The 13,198-nt window shown below is 64.0% G+C and overlaps 9 non-coding genes across 9 annotated transcripts; 6 read left to right on the forward strand and 3 right to left on the reverse strand.

Moving 5' to 3' along the window:
* Positions 1-1,087: 1,087 nt before the first annotated feature.
* TRNAL-CAG (transfer RNA leucine (anticodon CAG)) lies at positions 1,088-1,170 on the reverse strand. The gene has a single exon. It is a non-coding gene; the product is annotated as a tRNA-Leu (tRNA).
* Positions 1,171-1,742: 572 nt separating this feature from the next.
* Positions 1,743-1,814, forward strand: TRNAD-GUC (transfer RNA aspartic acid (anticodon GUC)). Its single transcript has one exon. It is a non-coding gene; the product is annotated as a tRNA-Asp (tRNA).
* A 734-nt stretch (positions 1,815-2,548) lies between these two features.
* Positions 2,549-2,620, forward strand: TRNAG-UCC (transfer RNA glycine (anticodon UCC)). The gene has a single exon. It is a non-coding gene; the product is annotated as a tRNA-Gly (tRNA).
* A 291-nt stretch (positions 2,621-2,911) lies between these two features.
* Positions 2,912-2,983, forward strand: TRNAE-CUC (transfer RNA glutamic acid (anticodon CUC)). Its single transcript has one exon. It is a non-coding gene; the product is annotated as a tRNA-Glu (tRNA).
* Positions 2,984-8,325: 5,342 nt separating this feature from the next.
* On the reverse strand, positions 8,326-8,396 carry TRNAG-GCC (transfer RNA glycine (anticodon GCC)). The gene has a single exon. It is a non-coding gene; the product is annotated as a tRNA-Gly (tRNA).
* A 1,116-nt stretch (positions 8,397-9,512) lies between these two features.
* On the reverse strand, positions 9,513-9,595 carry TRNAL-CAG (transfer RNA leucine (anticodon CAG)). The gene has a single exon. It is a non-coding gene; the product is annotated as a tRNA-Leu (tRNA).
* Positions 9,596-10,167: 572 nt separating this feature from the next.
* Positions 10,168-10,239, forward strand: TRNAD-GUC (transfer RNA aspartic acid (anticodon GUC)). Its single transcript has one exon. It is a non-coding gene; the product is annotated as a tRNA-Asp (tRNA).
* Positions 10,240-10,974: 735 nt separating this feature from the next.
* TRNAG-UCC (transfer RNA glycine (anticodon UCC)) lies at positions 10,975-11,046 on the forward strand. The gene has a single exon. It is a non-coding gene; the product is annotated as a tRNA-Gly (tRNA).
* A 291-nt stretch (positions 11,047-11,337) lies between these two features.
* TRNAE-CUC (transfer RNA glutamic acid (anticodon CUC)) lies at positions 11,338-11,409 on the forward strand. Its single transcript has one exon. It is a non-coding gene; the product is annotated as a tRNA-Glu (tRNA).
* Positions 11,410-13,198: the final 1,789 nt, after the last annotated feature.

Consider the following 13,198-nt stretch of genomic DNA (forward strand, 5'->3'; position numbering starts at 1 on the left):
CCAGCGGCGCTCGCCGCCAACCGCCAGACACTGGTGGCTCGCTGCTCGCCCACGGACACCCGCTCCACGTGAGCAGGAGGCGGTGAGTGACCTGAAGGAGAGGCTCCGGGGGAACGGGGAGGACCCCCAGGGCGCGGCGCGGCGCGGTCGGAGGGAAGGAGGGACGCAGGGACGGAGGCGGACTCGGCCCAACCTGCGCTTCCGAATCTGCCGTCCAGGGCCGCCGCCAGACTGTCAGTGTCGCCGGAGGAAGCCAGGAACCGGACCCAGCCTGGCCTGCGCCCGGATTCCAGTCAGGGCAGGCGACGCGTGGCAGGTGCGGCTGAGCTCGGACGCTCCTCTCAGCGACCGCCGGCCCTGGCCCAAAGTCCCTCTGGCGCCTGGCTTTCTCGCTCGTGCCGGGCGTTGGCGGGCAGCAGGCTGGAGAGGGGATGGGAGCTCGGGCTGTGAGGAGACAGCGAGTGTGGGACATGGGCGCCTGGGAGCGCCGCCGCCGCCGCCGCCGCCGCCGCCGCCGCCGCCGCCGCCGCCGCCGCCGCCGCCGCCGCCGCCGCGCCAAAGACCAGCGGTGTCTGTGTCTGAGCCTGGCTTCTGCGCTCCTGCCGGCCGCTCTCCCGAAGGGTCCCGCTCCGGTGCGTTGGCTGTGAGGAGGAGCACTTTGGCAGAGTGGCTGCTGGCTCGTGGACAGCCGTCTGAGGGAGCGCGCCGGGGTGTGGCTGGGTCCGGCCGGGGCAGCGGCTTCTCGCGTGAACATGCGCTGTGGCGCCAAGGGGGGGTGGTGAAAGAAGTGCCGCGAAGGCCTGCACTGCGAAGGCGAGGAGGGCGTGTGTCCTGAACGCCAGTTTCCAGAGGGTTCCCCCTGGGCTGTTTCTGTGAGGCCGGCGCACAGGACTGAGCAGGAAGAGCGGCTGTGGCTGAGGAGGTCCTGCGTGGGAGAGGCGTCGTGTGGGTGTCGCGTCGAGGGGGCCGGAGTCTGGGGAGCTGGCAAGAGTGCGAGGCAGGAGCGGAGTGTGAGGCGGTAGGGTGTTGTCCAGGCCTGGGACGGGCCGGGTGCAGCATTTGTTGGGCGGGCCAAAAAAGGCTGGCTTGTCAGGAGTGGGATTCGAACCCACGCCTCCAGGGGAGACTGCGACCTGAACGCAGCGCCTTAGACCGCTCGGCCATCCTGACGGCGGGCCTGGGCGCGTCGCCGCTCGGCTGGCTGGGACCCGACGCCGACGCGGACACCGATGCCCTTGGCCCGACGCGGTGCTCTGCGCCAGCGGGCGGCCGTCCGGGCCAACGGGGGAGCGAGGCCAGCCGGCGCGCCCGGCTCGCCGCCGCCGCCCCCTCGCCCACCCCTGGCCCGGGACCCAGCCGGGCCGCGTCCGGCCAGCTTCTGCCGCCGGCCGCGCCCACCCCTCCGCCTCTTCTCCCGGGACGTGGCACGGCGAGCGCCCACCTCCTCCTCACAGCCTTGCTTGCGCTCTCCGGCCCCCTCGGGCCCCTCCTCCCGGCGCGATCCTGGCGTCGGGGGCTATAGGCGGCGCGCACTGGGAGTTTCCAGCGCCACGCGGATCCGGGTCCCTGGCGGGGTCCCGGGCTGCCTCCTTGGATGACGCGTTTGGTGTGGTGTCGGGTCGGGTCGGGCACGTGGCGGGCGCCCGTGGTGGGCGGGGGTCCGAGGACGGGGTGGGGGAGGGGTGTGGGTAGGCGTCTGCAGGCAGCCGGAGAGCGGTCGGGCGCCCAGGAGGCCGCCGCCGTCCTCGTTAGTATAGTGGTGAGTATCCCCGCCTGTCACGCGGGAGACCGGGGTTCGATTCCCCGACGGGGAGGCAACACGCCCCTTTTTGGTGGCTGGCGCCGCTCTCTGTCCAGCCGCCTGGCCCCAAGGGCCCTTCTTCTCGTCCCTCCGCCCTCCAGCGGGGCCTGCCCACCCTCAACCGCCTCCAGCCCTCCACCCCTGCAACCCCTTGCCCGTCCTCCTCGCCGGGCGCTCGGGCGCTCGGGCGCCACGGCCGAGCGAGGGCCTCCTGTCGACCCCACAAGCGCCCGACGACATTGCGGCCCGCCCACAGTGGCTGCCGCAGTGGGCTCCTTGCGACGCGACGCACACCTGCACAGCTTCACGGCTGCCGGGGCGGGTGTGGGGCGGATGAGTCCCGTCTCCTTTCGGTGCGGGGGAGTGGCCTCGCCCAACACCCGTTGGAGAAGGGCTTTGGCGAGCCGGGAACCAGAGGTCGTGTGCCCGGGGAGGGAGGAGGGCCGCGGGCCGCGGCGTGCAGCCGAGGGCCCGGCAGCAGCAAGGCAGCGGCAGCGCGCACCCCCCCACCTCCCCCCCCCCCAGCCCCAGAAGCGGTCGGGCCGTGGGCGAGGGCAGCTGCGTAGGGCTGGCGCGGCTGAGGCGCCCGGGGAGACCGTCGGTGGCGCCTGAGGCAGCGCAGAGCTGCTGGCGGACGGGGCGTCGGGGCAGGGCCGCGCCCGGCCGCCGCAGGGGCAGCGGCAGCGGCGGCGAGACTGTGCTCCGGCGAGCCCGGGGCCGGCGTGTCGGGGCGGCCCGGGCTGTGCGGCGTTGGTGGTATAGTGGTGAGCATAGCTGCCTTCCAAGCAGTTGACCCGGGTTCGATTCCCGGCCAACGCAGCGGGCCCATCTTTTGCCGAGCTCCACGGCCGGCCCTCCTTCCCTGGGCCCGTGAGGGAGAACTGGAAGCTGGGCGCAGAAAAGAGGGAGCTAGGTGGCCTGCGGCTTCTCGCGCGTGTGCGAGGAGGAGGCGCGCAGTGTTTTGAGGGTGCCAGCAAGCAGGAAGAACGCTAGGGCACGTGGCTTGCCGGGGGCGGAGGGCGGCTGGACGTGGAAAGGCCGGGCCTTGGCGCCAAGGCAGCGCCCAGTGGCTGGGTCGAGCAGAGGCGGGCCAGACGCGGAGCCCGACGCTCCCTGGTGGTCTAGTGGTTAGGATTCGGCGCTCTCACCGCCGCGGCCCGGGTTCGATTCCCGGTCAGGGAAGCATTTCTTCTTCCTCGCCGCCTACCAACCTCCCCAGCGCGTCCACAAACACTCCGCCCCCACCCCACCACCACCTCCCTTTTAGCCCACGCGCCAAGCCAACTCGTCCGCTCCTTCTCCCCCTCCTCGTGACCTCCGCGCCCCGACAAGAGCCACCCGGTACCCTCCACCTGCAGCCCCAGGCCCTGGCGTGCAACCTCCACCCTCGTGCCCCGCCAAACCTTTTGGCCTCGCGCGCCCACCCACTCGAGGCCTTCGGCGTCCCACCCACTCGAGGCCTTCGGCGTCCCACCCACTCGAGGCCTTCGGCGACTCCTCCTGCTCCGACGCTTGCCCCAGCCCCAAACACGACTGGCCGGCGCAGCCGTGGTCACGAGCGTGCTTGGACTGTCAAGCGGCACTACTTCTGCCACCACAATCCTCGCGGCTGACAAGCCACCCTCTCTTCCCAGCTCAGGCGGTGGTGCTGCTGCTTGTGCTGGTGGTGCTGGTGGTGCTGGTGGTGCCGCTGGTGACGGTGCTGGTGACCGTGGTGGACAGGGTGCCGGCGATGGCGCTGCAGGTTGTGCCGGCGGCGACGGTGGTGGTGGTTGGCGGCATCACTGGTGGCCGCGTCGACGGAAAGCAGAAGGCGCGGGAGAGGGCCCTCCATCTCCAAGTTGGGCCACTTGCCGGGACTGGCCGTCCCTTACGTCTCCTTTCAAGCCAGCGACCAGCCTCGATGGCTTACCTGCTGCGTGCCAGGTCCTGGACTGCCCTCGAAGCCCGTGGGCCTGTCGTTGGGCTTCAAGGACGCGGTGGTCTTGAACCGCGCAGGGGAGCAGACAGGCTGCCGGGAGGCGGAGGTGTGAAAAGGCATCTGGCCACGTGCTTGTAGTTGGACGAAAGGGCAGTGGAGGTGAGAAAGCAGGCAGAAACCGGATACCGTCCGGGAAACCTTAGCTATGCAAGTGGGAGGGTGTGGAGACAGATGCGTGGCAGGGTGCACTACCAGCCAACATGGTATTCGGATTGCATTCCCGGTACTCTCAGTCCTGTCACAGAGAGGCAAGAATGTTACCGACGGTACCTCCCCCTCCACTACCAGCAAACACACACACACACACACACACACACCAGAGTCACACACACACACACACGCACCCCTCACCTAGCTCTGACTTCTAATATTCCCCATTCCCACGTTACGATCTATTATTGGATGGACTCCATCCCTCTCTTCAGCCTGTCTTCACCTTTCCTATGGATTCTGGCCATGGTAAATCACAGGCCAGGCTTGGGCGCGTCTGTCAGCAAAGGGTTTGGTGTGCGGTTCACAGCTTGTTTCCTTCAGAGGCAGAGTGGACAGCCGATGAGCTGCAGCATTTGGCGGCGGCAGTAGAGTCGCTGGATTTAGACCAAGCCGGTTGCCCTGTGGAAGGGAGCCCCTGTCGGCATATGGGTGCATTCCATCACCGCAGGCGCTTTCGTCACCGCCCTTGTGGGTGTGTTCGGGGTGAGTGTGGGTGGGTGAGAGTACGGGGTGAAGGTGTTTGTTGCCGTGGTTGGGGGCCACCCCACGAGGGTTAGGGAACGGAGCCAGACGACCCCATAGAGAAGGGCCAGCCTTGAGCCTCGGGTTGGGAGGTGGCAGGACGAGTCCAGGGCACTGGGTGGAGCGCAGGTGCGAAGGAGAGGTGTGGGGCTTGCGGGGAACTGGCTAGGAGAGTAGTTGGCCACTCAGGCAGGGGCTCTGCCGAAGCTTGGGCCCGCGGTTGCCCTTGGCCCCCCAATTGCGTGCGGTGTGCGGGTGGGACCGATGTAGGGAAGAGGGTGGCCATGGAGTAGGAGTGGGTCTGAGGAGCCCGTGGGAGGCCAGGAGTGGTGGAAGTGAGTCTTCTGCACAGGATGCGTGAGAGAGGGGCTGGGGTACTAGGGGCTGGTGGCGGGTAGAGGGGAGCGAGCCTGGAGTCTTCGACGTAGGGCAGATAGCAAGCGGGGGGGGGGTGGCAGAGGCGGGTGAGTGGGCTGTGGTACGAGGACGATGGTGGGAGAGGACCCCAGCGGGGCGGTGGGTGAGAGGGCGAGACAGGTGGCCTGTGCTTTGAGGTGGTCAGGCTAACCAGTGGGCTGGGGCTGGGGCAGCAGGGTAGGAAACAGGCAAGGGAAGGACAGAAACAAGAGTAGGAGACTGGGGCTAGGCGAGGTCTAAATTGAGTGGGGCATTCTACAGCCCCAGAGACACAGATAATCTCTCAACAGGAAACACTTTCAATCCGTCAAGTCTCAGGTGTGTGTGTGTGTGTGTGTGTGTCTGTGTGTGTGTGTCTGTGTGTGTGTGTCTGTGTGTTTCTGTGTGTGTGTGGCAGGGTGTGTGGCGGGGTTTGGAGCTGAGGGGATGTGGGTTGGGGAGAGTGGCAGGTGAGGATGGAGTCGAGATGTAAAGAGGCCACAAAGGAGAGCTACTACATGATCCAGCAACCCCACTGCAGGCTATACATGTGGGAAGGATGCAACCTCCTCTTCGAGAAGATACAAGCACCGCCCCCCTCGTCCACGTTCCTAGCAGCACTGTTTGCAATAGCTGAGACCCAGAATGAACCCAAGGGCCCATGAGTGGACGATGGACCTAAAAAGATGCGTTGCATAAATATACCGTAGAATATTACTCAGCCATAAAGAAGGATGACATATTGTCATTTGAGGCCACATGGATGGATCTAGAGTCCATCAAACTACGTGAAGGAAGTCAGACTGAGAAAGATAAATGTTATATAATATCACTTCCGGGTGGAATCTAAAACATAATAGACATGAATCTGTGGACAAAACAGAAACACACTCCACGGACATCGAAAACCAACTGACGGTTATGCGAGGGGAAAGGGAAGGGTGGAGGGATCAGTTAGGAGTGTGGGATTAACAGATACACGCTACTGTGTATAAAATAGAGAAGCAACACGGACCTGCTGAATAACACAGGCAGCGATCTTCAATATCCTGGAATACCCTATGAAGGAAACTAATCTGAAAATACAATATACATACAAACCGAACCACTGTGCTGTACACCCGACCTAATACAGGAGCGGAAATCAACTACACTTCAACGACAACGACAACAACAATGAAGGCACCAAAGGAGAGCTACCATATGATCCAGCAACCCCACTGCTGGGTACGTACGTGGGAAAGATGAAACCTCTACTTCGAAAAGATGCAGGCACCGCCCCCCTCCTCCAGGACCTTCCTAGCAGCACTATTTGCAATAGCCGAGACCCAGAATGAACCCAAGGGCCCATGAGCGGACGGTGGACTTAAGAAGATGCGCTGTATAAACCTACCATAGCATATTACTCAGCCACAAAGAAGGATGAAATATTGTCATTCGCTGCCACATGAATGGACCTAGAGTCTATCACACTATGTGAAGTAAGTCAGATATGGAGCAAGATAAATATTATATGATATCCACTTCCAGGTGGAATCTAAAACGTAATAGACATCTGTCTATGTACAAAACAGAAACACACTCCGCAGACATCGATAACCAACTGACGGTTACGCATGGGGAAAGGGAAGAGTGGAGGGATCAGTTAGGAGTATGGGGTTAACAGAAACACGCTACTGCGTATAAAATAGAGAAGCAACACGGACTTGCTGAATAACACAGGGAACGATCTTCAATGTCCTGGAATACCCTATAATGGAAAATAATCTGAAACTACAGTATACATACTAAACCGAATCACTTTGCTGTATACTTGAAACTAATACGGTCTTAGAAATCGACTACACTTCAACGACAACGAAAACAACAATGAAGGCACCAATGGAGAGTTACCATGTGATCCAGCCGTCCCCCTCCTGAGTATGTATGCGGAAAACACAAAACCTCTAATTGGGAAAGATTCATACACCTCAGTGTTCATAGCAGCACTGTGGACCATAGCCATGACAGGGGAAAAAATCTCAGGTGTCAATCCGTGGATGATTGGCTTAAGGAAATATGAGATATAGATAGGTAGGTAGCTAGGTAGCTAGCTAGCTAGATAGATAGATGGATAGATAGAGATCGATAGATACACAAATAGATAAGAGAGAGAAAAATAGAGTGAGAGAGAGATATTTTCAATGTATTAAAAATCAATCTCACGGAATATTACTCAGCCATTAAAAAGCATGAGATCTTGTCATTTGCAGCAACACGGATGGACCTAGACAGCACTGAACCTAGTATAATAAGTCAGACAGAAGGACAAAACTACATATATGTGGAATCCAAACAATAGTACAAGTGAATCTCTGTGCAGAACAGAAACAGATTCACAGATAGAGAGAACAAACTTACCGTTACCCAAGGGGAAAGTGTAGGGGAGGGATCAATTAGGAGCTGGTGTTAGCGGGTAGGAACAACAGGATTTACGGTACAGCACCGAGAAGTATATTCAACGTCTCGTAATTACCTGTAACGGAAAGGAACGATATATATGTGTATAGATACACATGTATTGAAAAGATAATCAGTTTACTGTACCCCTGAAAATAACACAATACTGTAAATCAACTAGACTTGTATTAAAATGCAAATTCAAAAAAAAAAAAAGAGGCCAAACGGACTGACGCAAGGGCAGAACCCTTGACAAATTAGGATTTGATGGTGCTGGGGGTTGGTGTCGCTAGGTGGGGTGCCAGTGGTGGGAGGAGGGCTTCAGGGGAGGGGGTGGTGCTTGTTGTTGGGGTGTTGGTGGTGATGGTGGTTTTAGTGGTGGGGGAGCGGGCGGGTGTTCGACAAATGTCTCGGCTGAGGGACGTAAAGTGAACATAGAGTGCACTCTGCCATGATATTGTGGCATTCCTCTTTGGAATTCCTCATGCAGGATAACGCTTTGGGGACACTCCTGGGGAGTGCAATGTGGCCCTCCCAGGGGTGGCAGCTTTTCGGTTCCTGGTTGAGCAAACACTGTGTAACTTTCAGAGTGTGGGGAGAGTGAGGCAGAGAGCGGGGAAGCGCGGTGAAACGTGAAGAGGTGGGGCGAGCGGGTGCCAGTGTAGGGTGTTCCTTCCAGTGAGCCGTGTGACCCCAGCGGGATCAGGGTAAGAAAGAGAAAAGGGACAAGGAAGGTGGGTGGGCGCGAGAGTGGCTGAGCCCGCAAGGTGTCAGTTCGCGGAGGCTTGGCTCTCGGGGTAAAGTTTTCGTCCCACGGAGGGTAGGGGGCGCCGGCGTGGGCAGGCCAGGAGAGGGAAGGTGCGGCGGTGGGCTGCGGGTGGGAGCATGCTGTGGTAGGACAGGTGCCTTGAGCGTGGGAGAGGGGAAGCCTAGCTCCGCTGTGGGCTGCGAGACCAAAAGGGGACTGGGTCGCTGCATGGGCCGGGAATTGAACCCGGGCCTCCCGCGTGGCAGGCGAGAATTCTACCACTGAACCACCCATGCACCGATGGCCGCCGCCGCCCGACGCCGCCCCAGCGGCGCTCGCCGCCAACCGCCAGACACTGGTGGCTCGCTGCTCGCCCACGGACACCCGCTCCACGTGAGCAGGAGGCGGTGAGTGACCTGAAGGAGAGGCTCCGGGGGAACGGGGAGGACCCCCAGGGCGCGGCGCGGCGCGGTCGGAGGGAAGGAGGGACGCAGGGACGGAGGCGGACTCGGCCCAACCTGCGCTTCCGAATCTGCCGTCCAGGGCCGCCGCCAGACTGTCAGTGTCGCCGGAGGAAGCCAGGAACCGGACCCAGCCTGGCCTGCGCCCGGATTCCAGTCAGGGCAGGCGACGCGTGGCAGGTGCGGCTGAGCTCGGACGCTCCTCTCAGCGACCGCCGGCCCTGGCCCAAAGTCCCTCTGGCGCCTGGCTTTCTCGCTCGTGCCGGGCGTTGGCGGGCAGCAGGCTGGAGAGGGGATGGGAGCTCGGGCTGTGAGGAGACAGCGAGTGTGGGACATGGGCGCCTGGGAGCGCCGCCGCCGCCGCCGCCGCCGCCGCCGCCGCCGCCGCCGCCGCCGCCGCCGCCGCCGCCGCCGCCGCGCCAAAGACCAGCGGTGTCTGTGTCTGAGCCTGGCTTCTGCGCTCCTGCCGGCCGCTCTCCCGAAGGGTCCCGCTCCGGTGCGTTGGCTGTGAGGAGGAGCACTTTGGCAGAGTGGCTGCTGGCTCGTGGACAGCCGTCTGAGGGAGCGCGCCGGGGTGTGGCTGGGTCCGGCCGGGGCAGCGGCTTCTCGCGTGAACATGCGCTGTGGCGCCAAGGGGGGGTGGTGAAAGAAGTGCCGCGAAGGCCTGCACTGCGAAGGCGAGGAGGGCGTGTGTCCTGAACGCCAGTTTCCAGAGGGTTCCCCCTGGGCTGTTTCTGTGAGGCCGGCGCACAGGACTGAGCAGGAAGAGCGGCTGTGGCTGAGGAGGTCCTGCGTGGGAGAGGCGTCGTGTGGGTGTCGCGTCGAGGGGGCCGGAGTCTGGGGAGCTGGCAAGAGTGCGAGGCAGGAGCGGAGTGTGAGGCGGTAGGGTGTTGTCCAGGCCTGGGACGGGCCGGGTGCAGCATTTGTTGGGCGGGCCAAAAAAGGCTGGCTTGTCAGGAGTGGGATTCGAACCCACGCCTCCAGGGGAGACTGCGACCTGAACGCAGCGCCTTAGACCGCTCGGCCATCCTGACGGCGGGCCTGGGCGCGTCGCCGCTCGGCTGGCTGGGACCCGACGCCGACGCGGACACCGATGCCCTTGGCCCGACGCGGTGCTCTGCGCCAGCGGGCGGCCGTCCGGGCCAACGGGGGAGCGAGGCCAGCCGGCGCGCCCGGCTCGCCGCCGCCGCCCCCTCGCCCACCCCTGGCCCGGGACCCAGCCGGGCCGCGTCCGGCCAGCTTCTGCCGCCGGCCGCGCCCACCCCTCCGCCTCTTCTCCCGGGACGTGGCACGGCGAGCGCCCACCTCCTCCTCACAGCCTTGCTTGCGCTCTCCGGCCCCCTCGGGCCCCTCCTCCCGGCGCGATCCTGGCGTCGGGGGCTATAGGCGGCGCGCACTGGGAGTTTCCAGCGCCACGCGGATCCGGGTCCCTGGCGGGGTCCCGGGCTGCCTCCTTGGATGACGCGTTTGGTGTGGTGTCGGGTCGGGTCGGGCACGTGGCGGGCGCCCGTGGTGGGCGGGGGTCCGAGGACGGGGTGGGGGAGGGGTGTGGGTAGGCGTCTGCAGGCAGCCGGAGAGCGGTCGGGCGCCCAGGAGGCCGCCGCCGTCCTCGTTAGTATAGTGGTGAGTATCCCCGCCTGTCACGCGGGAGACCGGGGTTCGATTCCCCGACGGGGAGGCAACACGCCCCTTTTTGGTGGCTGGCGCCGCTCTCTGTCCAGCCGCCTGGCCCCAAGGGCCCTTCTTCTCGTCCCTCCGCCCTCCAGCGGGGCCTGCCCACCCTCAACCGCCTCCAGCCCTCCACCCCTGCAACCCCTTGCCCGTCCTCCTCGCCGGGCGCTCGGGCGCTCGGGCGCCACGGCCGAGCGAGGGCCTCCTGTCGACCCCACAAGCGCCCGACGACATTGCGGCCCGCCCACAGTGGCTGCCGCAGTGGGCTCCTTGCGACGCGACGCACACCTGCACAGCTTCACGGCTGCCGGGGCGGGTGTGGGGCGGATGAGTCCCGTCTCCTTTCGGTGCGGGGGAGTGGCCTCGCCCAACACCCGTCGGAGAAGGGCTTTGGCGAGCCGGGAACCAGAGGTCGTGTGCCCGGGGAGGGAGGAGGGCCGCGGGCCGCGGCGTGCAGCCGAGGGCCCGGCAGCAGCAAGGCAGCGGCAGCGCGCACCCCCCCACCTCACCCCCCCCCCAGCCCCAGAAGCGGTCGGGCCGTGGGCGAGGGCAGCTGCGTAGGGCTGGCGCGGCTGAGGCGCCCGGGGAGACCGTCGGTGGCGCCTGAGGCAGCGCAGAGCTGCTGGCGGACGGGGCGTCGGGGCAGGGCCGCGCCCGGCCGCCGCAGGGGCAGCGGCAGCGGCGGCGAGACTGCGCTCCGGCGAGCCCGGGGCCGGCGTGTCGGGGCGGCCCGGGCTGTGCGGCGTTGGTGGTATAGTGGTGAGCATAGCTGCCTTCCAAGCAGTTGACCCGGGTTCGATTCCCGGCCAACGCAGCGGGCCCATCTTTTGCCGAGCTCCACGGCCGGCCCTCCTTCCCTGGGCCCGTGAGGGAGAACTGGAAGCTGGGCGCAGAAAAGAGGGAGCTAGGTGGCCTGCGGCTTCTCGCGCGTGTGCGAGGAGGAGGCGCGCAGTGTTTTGAGGGTGCCAGCAAGCAGGAAGAACGCTAGGGCACGTGGCTTGCCGGGGGCGGAGGGCGGCTGGACGTGGAAAGGCCGGGCCTTGGCGCCAAGGCAGCGCCCAGTGGCTGGGTCGAGCAGAGGCGGGCCAGACGCGGAGCCCGACGCTCCCTGGTGGTCTAGTGGTTAGGATTCGGCGCTCTCACCGCCGCGGCCCGGGTTCGATTCCCGGTCAGGGAAGCATTTCTTCTTCCTCGCCGCCTACCAACCTCCCCAGCGCGTCCACAAACACTCCGCCCCCACCCCACCACCACCTCCCTTTTAGCCCACGCGCCAAGCCAACTCGTCCGCTCCTTCTCCCCCTCCTCGTGACCTCCGCGCCCCGACAAGAGCCACCCGGTACCCTCCACCTGCAGCCCCAGGCCCTGGCGTGCAACCTCCACCCTCGTGCCCCGCCAAACCTTTTGGCCTCGCGCGCCCACCCACTCGAGGCCTTCGGCGTCCCACCCACTCGAGGCCTTCGGCGTCCCACCCACTCGAGGCCTTCGGCGACTCCTCCTGCTCCGACGCTTGCCCCAGCCCCAAACACGACTGGCCGGCGCAGCCGTGGTCACGAGCGTGCTTGGACTGTCAAGCGGCACTACTTCTGCCACCACAATCCTCGCGGCTGACAAGCCACCCTCTCTTCCCAGCTCAGGCGGTGGTGCTGCTGCTTGTGCTGGTGGTGCTGGTGGTGCTGGTGGTGCCGCTGGTGACGGTGCTGGTGACCGTGGTGGACAGGGTGCCGGCGATGGCGCTGCAGGTTGTGCCGGCGGCGACGGTGGTGGTGGTTGGCGGCATCACTGGTGGCCGCGTCGACGGAAAGCGGAAGGCGCGGGAGAGGGCCCTCCATCTCCAAGTTGGGCCACTTGCCGGGACTGGCCGTCCCTTACGTCTCCTTTCAAGCCAGCGACCAGCCTCGATGGCTTACCTGCTGCGTGCCAGGTCCTGGACTGCCCTCGAAGCCCGTGGGCCTGTCGTTGGGCTTCAAGGACGCGGTGGTCTTGAACCGCGCAGGGGAGCAGACAGGCTGCCGGGAGGCGGAGGTGTGAAAAGGCATCTGGCCACGTGCTTGTAGTTGGACGAAAGGGCAGTGGAGGTGAGAAAGCAGGCAGAAACCGGATACCGTCCGGGAAACCTTAGCTATGCAAGTGGGAGGGTGTGGAGACAGATGCGTGGCAGGGTGCACTACCAGCCAACATGGTATTCGGATTGCATTCCCGGTACTCTCAGTCCTGTCACAGAGAGGCAAGAATGTTACCGACGGTACCACCCCCTCCACTACCAGCAAACACACACACACACACACACACACACACACACACACACACCAGAGTCACACACACACACACACGCACCCCTCACCTAGCTCTGACTTCTATTATTCCCCATTCCCACGTTACGATCTATTATTGGATGGACTCCATCCCTCTCTTCAGCCTGTCTTCACCTTTCCTATGGATTCTGGCCATGGTAAATCACAGGCCAGGCTTGGGCGCGTCTGTCAGCAAAGGGTTTGGTGTGCGGTTCACAGCTTGTTTCCTTCAGAGGCAGAGTGGACAGCCGATGAGCTGCAGCATTTGGCGGCGGCAGTAGAGTCGCTGGATTTAGACCAAGCCGGTTGCCCTGTGGAAGGGAGCCCCTGTCGGCATATGGGTGCATTCCATCACCGCAGGCGCTTTCGTCACCGCCCTTGTGGGTGTGTTCGGGGTGAGTGTGGGTGGGTGAGAGTACGGGGTGAAGGTGTTTGTTGCCGTGGTTGGGGGCCACCCCACGAGGGTTAGGGAACGGAGCCAGACGACCCCATAGAGAAGGGCCAGCCTTGAGCCTCGGGTTGGGAGGTGGCAGGACGAGTCCAGGGCACTGGGTGGAGCGCAGGTGCGAAGGAGAGGTGTGGGGCTTGCGGGGAACTGGCTAGGAGAGTAGTTGGCCACTCAGGCAGGGGCTCTGCCGAAGCTTGGGCCCGCGGTTGCCCTTGGCCCCCCAATTG

Source organism: Vicugna pacos, chromosome 21, assembly GCF_048564905.1.
Source record: "Vicugna pacos chromosome 21, VicPac4, whole genome shotgun sequence".
Taxonomy (NCBI): domain Eukaryota; kingdom Metazoa; phylum Chordata; class Mammalia; order Artiodactyla; family Camelidae; genus Vicugna; species Vicugna pacos.